Genomic DNA, 9,233 nt, shown 5'->3' on the forward strand with positions numbered 1-9,233 from the left:
ATTTCTACTAAATATGTTTCAGTTTTTCTGTTAGTTTTTTGCTCCAAATACATACATCCTGATGTCTTTGGACAACTGATCTGGCAGTAGCATAGGCACACTTAAAATTTCTTCGGAAATTTTCGCTTTCTAGATAGCGAAAATTTACAAAGCTTTCACTTTCACTCCACATTAAATGTAATTATATGATTTATTTATTACATTTAATGTGGAGTGAAAGTGTGCTTTGTCTCTAGGGGCCACCATAAAAGTATTTAGTCTTTAAATAAAGAAAGAGTCCAGCTCAGTCTGTGTTCGAGGCCTCGCTCCTATCAAGGATTCAGTAGGAGGAAGATGAGGAGCGTGAGGCTGGTGGTGAGATGAAGGTAACCTGCCGTGAAGCTGGAGTCTGCAGATGAAGGTCCTGGAGTTCTCTGAGCTTCAGACACGCAGTGATCTGCATCAGGAGCAAAGAGCAGAGGAGCTCAGAGGGACACGACAACAAAGCTGTGAACATGCTCAGAGAGGAGGAGGAGCTAACCTGACACAGTGAGCTGGATAGTCTCCTTGAGCTTCAGCTGTGGGATGAAGCAGGTGTAGCTGCGGCTGTCTGACAGCTGCAGGTGCTTCAGGAGGATGGAGAAGTTTCCCTGGTTACAGGTGTGAGGAAAGCTCTGCACTCGCCCTCTGAACAGGTGATGCTGGAAGCGAACATAAGGGCTGCTGAGGATGATGTCCAGCACAGTCCGGTCCTCTCTGTCCCTCCAGAAAACACCGACTTTGTGAGGCAGGCGCCGCAGCTCGGGGCAGACGCACTGCAGCAGGACTTCACCTCCAACCGGGGCGCACACATGCACCACACTGCTCACTGACAGACACACAAACACAACAGCAAGCATCGAGACCATGCTGAGGGAGGTTACCTGACACGTAATCTCAGAAAAACGTAACGTGGGGTCGACACAGACCTTAATGGATGAGTGACATGGAAGGTTATAGTGTAGCGTTAAAAGGGGTTTCGTATGTTACAACGTAGATTTCCCACACCAGCTTAGATCACACTTAAATCAGCTGAGAGACATAATCTCTCCAGTGTGTCTTGGATCTGCACTACAGACTTTGCAAAGGAGGACATACCTGAAAAATCTCGTCTAGGAGGAGTCAGAGCAGCATCCAGTCGGATGCCTGAACAAAGTCAACTGCCTCCCTTTGATGTGGAGGAGCGGCAGCTCTACCTTGAGACCCTCTGAATGATTAGGTTATCTTTCACCCACAGCTCTCTCTTCACCACGATGACCCAGTACTTCAGACTCCACGCTAATCCATCCGCTAATCTCCCGTTCCTCTCTAAACCAAGATACTAAACTCCTCTCCTGCTTTAGTATCATGTGACGTCACACAGACGCACCAACATCACCAAACGTCACCAAAACCAATGACGAGTAAAGACAGTGAGTAACGAAGGCTTCAGGAGAAACATCAGCACACTGGAGAAAAGAGAGAGTGGAGGAACATGTGGCTTCAGCAAGTCAGATAAGTACACAGGAGCCAGACCATTTAAAGATTTAAAAACCAATAAAAGGACCTTAAAACGAACCCTAAAATCAATGGGAAGCCAATGCAAGGAAGCCAGAACCGGAGTGATGTGATCGAATTTCCTACTACCGGTTAAAAATCGCGCCGCCGCGTTTTGCACTAACTGCAGGCGTGACAAGGTGCCCGACCCGACCCCTATTAAAAGGGAATTACAATAGTCCAGACGTGAGGTGATAAAAGCATGAATAAGAGTTTCCAAATTGGGTTTGGAAAGGAAAGGCTTAACCTTCGACAGGCGTCTGAGGTGATAAAAAGCTGATTTTACCACCCCACTTACATGACCTTCAAAAGTAAGCGCAGAATCAAGTTTAACACCAAGATTAGTGACTGAACTTTTCAGATGAGAGGTCAAATCACCAAAATCAACATCTGGAGAATCAGTAGAACGATGCGGGCCATATAAAATTGCTTCCGTTTTGCGACCATTAAAATTCAAAAAATTATTTGCCATCCATAATTTAATATCGCTAAGACAGTCAAGCAGTGATTGACATGGGGAGGTATCCAAATGACTAAAAGGTAAGTAAAGCTGACAGTCATCGGCATACAAATGAAATGACACTCCGTGTTTACGAAAAATCGCACCAAGGGGGAGTAAATACAGCGAGAAAAGTAATGGCCCAAGGATAGATCCCTGGGGCACACCCCAAAGCAGAGGGGCCACAGAGGAAGCGGCCAACCCCAGCTTGACACAAAAACTCCTTTCGGAAAGATATGATTTTATCCATGACAATGCCAGATCAGAAATGATTCAGCACAGGAGGGAGGGGGTGAGCGAGTCCTGAGTGATTCGCTTATGCTTACGATTCAGCACAGGAAGGGAGGGGGTGAGTATCTCAAATGTGTTGTTAGCATGTTAGCAGCGCGATGCTACTCTGACCGAGGAGCTATTTTCTTGATGTGAGCTTCTACTCAGGGTTTTTTCTTCCAGTTCAGAGCAGAAATGCTTTTGTTACGAAACTGGCTGTTGTTTTTTCCCCCCACAATTTTAATTATAAGCTAGATATATTCCTACTAATGGAATTAGTTTGCTAACAACAACAATGATGAGTCAGTGAGTCAATTGGGCTTGTGAATCATGATTCACTTGTCAAGTGATTCTCGAGTATTCAACGATTCGTTCACGAATCGAACATCACTAGTTAAGAAGTGAAACGCACAAATGTGAGAAACTGCTGCTTCTTACTGTCAGTCTGTCTGTGTCCCTGAGCTTCATGCTCACCTGTCACAGGTAACTCTGAGAGCTCTCCAACCTCTCTTTGAACCTGAGCAGACAGGCTGAGCAAGGCTGGGAGTGAACACCTAAGGACCTGCTGCACGTCACACCTGTGTAAAAGCTCCATGTCCATCCAACAGGCTCAGTTTCTTCTTCTTCCCTTGCTCTCTAACCTCAGCTGGCTCCACTCTCACACCAGGCGAACTGCATCTGCACATGTGCCAAAAGGCCTATCTTTGCCTTTCACACTAAAAGCTCCAACTGCTGGAGCGCCAGACTACACAGCACCAGGTGGAGCTGTGTCTCCACCTGGTGGACACATTGAGAAACAGCTTTGCTCTCGCTATCTTTAAATGAGTAAACTTATTTAATCTGCTTTAATCAGTGCTGTGAATGTAAATAAAAATAATCCACTCCAATCCTCAGTTCTTTACTTCATTTATTTATTTTATATTGGTAACATGTACAATCCATCTCGAAAATCCCCCCGGACGCCCCGGACAGAACGTGAAAAGTGGACATGTCCGGGGAAAAGAGGACGGTTGGTCACCCTAAACTTTACCTCCCCCATAAAGGACTTTCATGTGTGGCTGAAGGTCAGTGAGTGTCTATGTAATCCAGTCTTTACTTCATATACATGTGTATGAGGTTTTCCTGTATTCCGACAGAGGACCCATGTTTGCGTTGTGAGCGTTTGTTCTGCGCTGACAGACGGGACTGACAGCGCGCAGCAACGCACCTAATGATGTTTAAAAGATCCCAAAGCGCAAGTGCATCTTTTCAGACGAACTGAAAAAGAATTTTCCTCATACCGACCATAGCTGGACTGGCCACCGGTGGGCCGATGGTGATTTTTCGTTTTTACAGCCGATGGTTTTGTTGTTGTTGTTGTTGTAACGGTATAAACAATGTAAGGTGGTGGATTGGCTAGATGCTGGCCAATGTGTAAAAATAACTAAGTTATTTGGTGGTGGCTATGGCGGAGCTTCCACAGAGGCCAGCAGGTGGATGAGTGAAAGGGGAGGCAGGAGGAGCAGAGACCCGAGGCGGCCGCCGGTCCGAGTATCAGGTGAACTGAACTTCAGGTGAGAAGTTATGACCTGCAGTCTATCTGGGTCAGATATAAACCAAGTTTAGGTAGAGTTAATTTTCGTTGTGCTGACTTTTTACAGTCAGTTACAATAGCTCGTACTGTGTACTAGCTAGCATGACGGAGTTTCTATACAGCTGGGTGGGTGCTATGATGTTATGATAGTGATATGATATCGGTTTGGATATGTGGCGAGAGGGAAACATGAAGATGAAACCAGGAGATGTCCTTACTGAATCAGCAGAGCTGAACAGGTGATGGAGAAACAGGTTTACCTTTTAGGTGACACAAATGAGTTGAAGGGAAGTTATGAACTGTTTCTGAGAGACAAATAACACCAGGATCCTTTTCTAAGTAGCTGACAGCTGGTAACTGTGCAGGGGCGGGTCTAGCAAAGTTTTGCCAGGGGGCCAGGTAGGGCACTAACAGGGAAAAGGGAGGCACAAAGAAATACTTTTCTTTCTTATTCGCATTTAAAATGTCTAGCTTTTAATAAATAATTATCTGAATCTTACAGCCAAAGTTTTTATCTGATGTACAACGTATAGAAATCATACATATACCAACAAGACAGTGTACATCACATCACAACAGCATTTGTTTTCATTCAAAGGCTTTATGGCTTTTCCTATAATACCTGGTGGGCCGGTCTCTAGTCAAAATGCCCCGGTCAATTTTTTGTTCCAGTCCAGCCCTCATACCGTCCCAGTACTGGTAATTTTTCTTATGCAGATGCGCCATTATTTCTGTACCATTATTTAATTCCAGAGGTTTTGAAGTTTGTTTGTTTTTTGCACTTGTTGACTTGTAAAACCCTATATGACATATTTTATTTCACAATTCATTAACCACACAGAGAAGGCATCGTTTAAATATGTTAAATATGTTAAATATGTTTCTTTAAACAAGTTCTTCATGAATGAGCTAAGTGTCCTCTTTTTTGGAAATCAAAATATGGTCACCCTAGTTAAAAGATGGGTTGTGGAGTTTCTAGAGATGCCTTTAAATGTTTTTTTCTTTTTTAAAGCGCCTTCATTCAGTTTAAAATGGCCGAACTCCATGCTTACATTTCCACAGAAAAAGACATTCAGGAAATTCAGGAGTGGTCCATACTGTGTTCCTGTGAAACCTGGCTGGGGGAGAGGATACCCGATACGGCAATAACACCAGAGGGCTACACGGTCTTCAGAGCGAATTGAAGCGCCACGGACAGCGGCAAGATCCGTGGCGGTGGAACAGCCGCCCTCGTCCAGCAAATCCTGTCCTAAAAATGTGGAATTTCTGAATCTGAGGTTAAGGCCTTTTTATTTGCCCAGAGAACTGCAGTGCATCATTGTGAGTGCCGTGTACATTACCCCCATCTGCTAATGAGGAGGTTGCACTGAAAAAGCTGCACGACATGATCAGCGAGCACGAAAATAAAAACCCAAACTGCATCAGTTTGTAACCTTCCCCACCAGGGGAAATAAAACACTGGATCACTGTTACAGCAACATCAAAAATGCCTTCTCAGCTGTACCAAATCTGGGTACAGGGCTCTGGTAGACAATGTTCTTTTCTATGGCAAGGAAAACAACCTCATCCTCAACACAGACAAGACCAAGGAATTAATACTGGACATTCAGCTACTCAGGAAAGCCGGCATGAACCATTGCCCTCTCACGCAGGCCTACAGAGGACCAGAGATGGGCAGTAACGCGTTACTGTAATCTGATTACTTTTTTCGAGTAACGAGTAAAGTAAGGGATTACTATTGCAAAAACGGTAATTAGATTACCGTTACTTCCCCGTAGGAACACTGCGTTACTGCGTTACTAAAACCGTGATTTTTTGCAAGAATGTCTCACGACAGTGACGTAAGCGAGTGCGCCGTTAGTTACAACAGCTGTGTGCAGATCAACAATGGATCACATATCGATTGTGGGAGAGAGTATGAGCGTGCAGCGTTTAAAGCGTGGAAGTACTGACCTTACTTTGAGTTTGATTTCATAAAAAGTGACAAAAACATTAGTGTCCGTTGTGTGTGGGAAGAAAACTTCTTTTTACGGCGAAAAAAAACCCTAAACTTCCAAGCAAGCACCGAGTGCGCCATGACGTAATGGGAATAATAATAATGGATACTTTATTGATCCCCATGGGGAAATTACTTGTTTTTCTCTGCATTTGACCCATTCACTCAGTGAAGCAGTGGGCAGCCCACTAAGCAGGCGCCCGGGGAGCAGTGTGTAGGGACGGTACCTTGCTCAGGGGTACCTCAGGGTAGCCGTTAAGTGGATTCGAACCGCCGACCTTCCGATCATGGGGCGACCACTTTACCTACTGAGCTATCCCTGCCCAACTCATGGGGCGAAACTCACAGAGAAAGTCGCGGATTCTTCAACTGGCCGCGGCACACCTGCACCAGGGTAAACCTCCACCTACCGCAGTGCTGCTTAATAGGTGAAAATAGAGCAACAGGACCGCTGAGTCTTTGACTTTATTTATTTTCTGCTGTGTTTTACTTGCATCTATTTGAAAGAGTGAGTGTAAACACAAAAAATATTTTATTTTATGTGCTGGAATGTGCAGAAAATAGGTTTAAATGTTAAACTAATTTATTCAACTCAGAGAATGTTGCATATAATTACATTTTTGCTTGATGCATAAAGTTAAAAGATTAAAACTGATGAAACAAGTTAAAAAAAGAGACTTTTCCATTTGATTACATTTTGTATGATGGATTATGTAGAAAAAGTAGAATTGGGCTGAAAGATCTATCGCTTTATCACCTCTTCAGGTTGTAAATCGTGTTTTTAAAAAGTAACTAAGTAACTAAGTAATTAATTACTTTTGAAAATAAGTAATCAGTAAAGTAACGGGATTACTTTTTTGGGGAAGTAATCAGTAATTAGTTACTGATTACCTTTTTCAAGTAACTTGACCAACACTGCAGAGGACTAATAGAGAGGTTCCTCACTGCAGGCATCACTGTCTGGTACGGAAACACCACACGGGCAGAGAGGAAAGCTCTGCAAAGAGTCATAAAGTCTGCAGAGAGGATCATAGGAACAAAACTTCCTTCCATCGACTTTCCGTACAGACAACACTGCTGAAAAAGATCAGAGAGAATTATCAGGGACTCACACCATCCAGCTCACCCTCTGCTCAGACACAAAAACTGTACGTACAATCTGAGACACAACAGAGAGGACAGTAACATCACACACAGAAGGTTGTCTAACAGCTTCTTCCCCACAACTGTCAGACTGATGGCAAAACACAAACAGTGAAATACTCACACAACACTGAACACACCACAGTCAGACTGTTGGAAAACAAAACAAAAAATACTGAACACTTAAAATAACACAGCGATACCTCATCTCACCTCAAATGTACAATGGGATTAAATCACCGACTAATGTGCAATATACTCACTGAAACAGATTTGTGAAAATGTGCAACATTATGCGTGCAGTACTAGGAAGTGTATTACCACCCTCTCTGTACAGTGTTGCTCCATTCCTTGCTTTATGTCTATTTCCCTCTTAGTTGCTTTGTTTTGAATGAATGGTTTCATTCAGAGGTGTGGATCACCATAAATCAAACTTTTCTGCTTGTCAAGTGGGAGCTAAAGTTAAGCAGACTGAAAGCTTTACATCCATGAGACATTAAATGAATAACTTTTAGAGGACATTTGGTAGAGTCTCTCGCTGTTTGGTTAGTTTGTGAGTGTTAAATTTGAAGCAAACTGTCTTTTTTGTGATTAAATGCATAAATTCACTCTAACTGAACTAAAGTGACATTTTATTTACCCCACAGTTTATCTGTAAGGCATCAGTACTGAAACTCTTTGACAGCTGCAGAGGTCATAGTTTGGTTTAGAGCCTAGTATGAGATACGGAGGTTGAAAAAGACAAACAGTCCTGGAGGCCAGGTGTAGGTGGATCACAGGTACGTGGTGCACAGGTCTCTACTCCAGCTGAGTGTAGATAACATAAAGTGTTTATGCGTTAGATGGAGCTGGACAGTTCTCAGATCAGTGACAGTAAGTGTGGATGTCTGTAATGATTTACGAACCTGCACAGTGTGATGAAGTGGTGGTAACCTATACTGGCCCTTTTCTGGAGTACATAAATAAATTTCATAGCTGAGAAACAAGTTTAGGTGATCAAATTCACAAGCAGATGGATAAAATATATTCATTATGGGAATTATGATCTCACGCCTGCCGTTTCCATGCTGCCATTTCCATGCTGTGTCATCGAGTTTATGAAGCATTGAGGTTTCAAAACATCCAGGTCATGTGACCACGGCTGATTGAGGTTTCGATGTGTTTCAGCCTGGTTTCAACAGGTGGCTCACCTGCTGCTTCCAGGTTTAGTTAAAAAAGTGCTGAACAAACATGATGATACTGAAAACTCCCAGAAAGCTTAAAAGTCATCATCATCATCAGTAACAGCATCAGCACTCAAAAAATATCATTCTTCACCTTCAATAAACAATAAAGCAACAATTCTGAGTAAAATGAAGCTTTCATTAAATTAACAAAACTACATGGAACATTCCCACTTCCATCACAGTAGTTAAAGTTTTCTTCGGCAGAATTTTTCCCTGAGTGTGTAAGACTCTGATGCAAAGTCTGAAGATACCTCACTAATGTGTTTGTTACAGAAATGTGATCTTGTATATTCAGGCTATGTCCACACGTACACGGGTGGGATATATGGGACCACGAAGCGCGGTCCGGTGCACGCTTCGTGGTCCCATATATCCCACAATTCATAGCGCGGCGGTGGGTGTGGATAATTTTGCCGCAAAATACGGCAGAAGGGAGCGGCCGAAGAGTGAACTGTCAAAAGTAAGTACTGAATATGATGTCAGTTATTTATGTGCGAATGTTTAATAACGAAGAACATTAAAACATTACTGTTGGCCACATGTCAGCAGAGTTATGTGACATTAGTGATGTTTACTTTAAAATATACACCGTTCAATAGTTGACCTTAAACTTACAGAGAATGTGATGATTTTATGGATAATTAAAGTCAGTCATATATCCACCCAACACAAGCTGAAAGTCAGTGATTCTGCTCGGTTTGCAGTCCTGAATATCACGGCACAAGCAGGATTCACTGCACTGTTAATGTTAGCTATGTTATGTTGCCGCCTCTGTTCGGTGGTGTCGAGCCAAACGGACTTTAACGTGTGTTTGAACGAGCTGACGGTTCACTCGTTAAGCTGAAAGAAAGATGCTTTAATCACAGGAGTCACACATGTGTCCACTGTACCATCTGGGAACTCTTCTTGTTTAGCACTCGTAATAACACAAACACTAAATCCTCCTTCTCTTGTGCTGTTTTGTAGCAGTGT

The 9,233-nt window shown here is 43.1% G+C and overlaps 1 long non-coding RNA gene across 1 annotated transcript; it reads right to left on the bottom strand.

Moving 5' to 3' along the window:
• Positions 1-225: 225 nt before the first annotated feature.
• On the bottom strand, positions 226-1,253 carry LOC113017867 (uncharacterized). Its single transcript, XR_003271606.1, has 3 exons — positions 1,117-1,253; positions 521-847; positions 226-436 (listed from the first exon to the last, which is right to left on the bottom strand). It is a non-coding gene; the product is annotated as an uncharacterized LOC113017867 (long non-coding RNA).
• Between the last annotated feature and the right edge of the window lie 7,980 nt (positions 1,254-9,233).

This window comes from Astatotilapia calliptera, unplaced genomic scaffold (genome assembly GCF_900246225.1).
Source record: "Astatotilapia calliptera unplaced genomic scaffold, fAstCal1.2 U_scaffold_24, whole genome shotgun sequence".
Lineage (NCBI taxonomy): Eukaryota > Metazoa > Chordata > Actinopteri > Cichliformes > Cichlidae > Astatotilapia > Astatotilapia calliptera.